Here is a 2,627-nt window from a genome sequence, read left to right as displayed (position 1 = left end):
GTTGCATCATCTGATTGTCGCGCCCATCAACAGTTACGGGACGGTTGAAGAGCAACTTACAGAAAGATTTACCCGGACGCAGCATCAGTCTTCCTGCTTCGCTTTTTGTGTCCGCGGTAGTGTCTATGTTGCACAAGCAGTCGACGCTGATTCCTCCTGCGGCCTTAAAGGCACAATTAACGCATTTCCGTAGACGCTTTCTTCGATATTTCGGTTTATTAAATGCCCTTTGGGCGATTACCAAATTTGGTGGTACTTAGCCAGAGCGGCAGCCATAGCTTAGTTGTTGGCTACAGCCGGTGCATATTCCACCGTTCATGCTTTGGCTGATTTTGATTTCGTAATGACCTGCCACATGGATGATTTTGCACATGATAAAAACAAATATTTGCATATAAATACTTCTGTTTATTTGTATAAAAAGTCATGTGAAAAATAATAGGGACAAGACATTTTGACCAGGTTTGGCTATTTTTAACCGACTTCACAAAAGGGTTAAGGTTACCAATCCGTTGGAATATTTTTTTTATTTTTTTTTAAGGATGTTACCGCATAACTTTAACTTAAAGGAAAGGTGTTACTTCACAGGTGGTCCCATACTAATTTGGTTTAACTCCGATCATTGGATATATGAGAGTTGGAGTCGGTTTTTTTTTTTGCTTAAAAATTGTTGATATTTTTTTTTACAATGGCGTTATTATTTTCTTCCATACAAAAAAACAGTTGTCGAACATACTTTGTATGGAGGAAAATGCGCGTAAAGTTTTGTTTAATTTTTCTACAAAGTTTGAAATTTAGACTTATATAGTTTTTGTTAGATAATGAGCTGCATTTTTACAAAAGATAATAATAAACATTAAACAAATAAAAGAAAAATAGTCAAAACTGGTCAAAGTTGTATGTATGTTTGGGCATTGTACCATCATAAAAAAGAGATATTCGATTTGGTGGGGAACTCACCATTTTAGGGCCTGTGCGAATTGATAAAAAAGTGCTCCGGATTGTGAAAATTCGACAGCAAGAATGACACCTACTTGACGGTTTTGAAATGTTTTTTGTTCTCACGTTTTTTGCAAAGGCGTCTAATAAATGCATGGCTTGCAGAATTAAAGGCAGTAAATCCGAATATTTTTTTATACAATTGCTGCATTTTAATTGCTCAACTTCTTTTGCATGACGAAATCTAGAATGCTAAAAAATAGTCTGTCTAATGCAACAACGAACAAATATATAATTCTAGAATTTTGTTTATTTTCGGTGGGGTTTTCTTGGTGAATTTGCTTGCTCACAACAGCATTGGTCCAATCCTTATAAGACTCAATAAGCAGCGTTTGTGTTCCAAGCGCTTCGTTTCTGAAATGATATTGAAAAAAGTAAGTGCGCCTGCGCCACACTGGAGAAGTGAAACTTACGTTGCATCTCGTTTGTCACATAACCAATAAACATATATACATACATACATATACGTCTGCTTTTGCTTAAGGTTCCCAGTAATTCAGGAGTTAAAAGCCCTTCCGAAAGGCCTTCCTGAGAGTCAAGAGGCCTTCCACTCTACATTCCTTTCTCCTTTCTTTTTTGTATAGAAAGGCACAAATTGAAGGGCTTCTTCTTTCGCTACCCATAGAAGGCCTTCCAGAAGGGCTTTTATAGGACGTACTTCAGAAGGTATTTTGGAGGAGTCCTTTTAAAGTTGCATCTTTAATTCAAAAAAATCATACATCTTTTAAGTATTTGCTTAAGGTTTATATCAAATATGTGTTATTGCAAACTTAAAATGTTTATCGAAATTCATTGGTAATACTAAATAATATGAATTTATGCATTCGCGTAAATTGTAAATGGATAAGCCCTTCTAAAAGGCATGCAAGAAGCACTTTTTTCAGCTCTTCTTGGGTAGGCCTCTTAGAATGGCTTCACTTAAGGCCTACTTAAATTATCTGCTGGGTTATATTTTTTGCCTTTTTTCTATCTCCCTACCTCTTTCCTTATCCTGTTCGTTCTAATTACATTTATGTTATTCTGTTTTCCTTTATCTCTATTTTTATCTTTATCGATAGTTACATCCATAAAAATATCGATAACAAAACCGATAAAAATATTGATAACAAATCCGATAGAAATATCGACAGAAAAATCGATATCAATATCGATAAAAATATGAACAAAAATTTATAAAAATTTAGATAACAAAACCTATAAAAATATCGATTATTATATCGATAAATTCCAAGAAGCCCGAAAATCTCTAAGACCCCGAAATAGTTCCCAGATTGAGTCTATCTTTCGAGCTTGTGTTTAGTATTCACGACGTTAGAACTGCATGAAATTAATAAAACTTGTTTAAAATTAGTGTCTAGCCGCCAAAAAGTAAGAAAACAAATGCAAAATCACGCACTTTTTACAATTTTCTAACACTTCGCTACACCATCGAAAGCAAAATTCTGTTCGACAGAAAATTCGATAGTCAACGCAAATTTCGACACGGTTGCATAGCTCATAATACGAATTTCACTTTCGACCTTCGATAACCATATAAAAAAATTTCGGAATTTTTTTTTTATATGAAAAAAATGCAAAGGACGGTCAGCAAAAAAATTCACAAAAAATCAACGTGAATTTTTAGACAT

The 2,627-nt window shown here is 34.4% G+C and overlaps 1 protein-coding gene and 1 long non-coding RNA gene across 4 annotated transcripts in view; both read right to left on the bottom strand.

Annotated features, from left to right (window-relative positions):
- The window catches only part of LOC118750796 (zinc finger protein 614-like), a 31,037-nt gene that overhangs the window by 16,244 nt on the left and 12,166 nt on the right, over positions 1-2,627 (bottom strand). The window contains exon 6 of one of the 3 annotated variants that reach the window (XM_036485532.1): positions 1,595-1,696. The exons of the other annotated variants lie outside the window; for them this stretch is intronic. The gene's annotated coding sequence lies outside the window, so the exon portion shown is untranslated. Of the gene's footprint in view, positions 1-1,594; positions 1,697-2,627 lie in introns of those variants that run through there. 3 annotated transcript variants of the gene reach the window in all.
- Positions 9-1,499, bottom strand: LOC118750798. The gene is made up of 3 exons (XR_004994428.1): positions 1,413-1,499; positions 961-1,353; positions 9-348 (listed from the first exon to the last, which is right to left on the bottom strand). It is a non-coding gene; the product is annotated as an uncharacterized LOC118750798 (long non-coding RNA).

The sequence above is a fragment of the Rhagoletis pomonella genome, unplaced genomic scaffold, assembly GCF_013731165.1.
Source record: "Rhagoletis pomonella isolate Grant_MI unplaced genomic scaffold, Rhpom_1.0 Rhpom_scaffold_00400, whole genome shotgun sequence".
Lineage (NCBI taxonomy): Eukaryota > Metazoa > Arthropoda > Insecta > Diptera > Tephritidae > Rhagoletis > Rhagoletis pomonella.
This window is presented reverse-complemented; position numbering and strand designations above follow the sequence as displayed.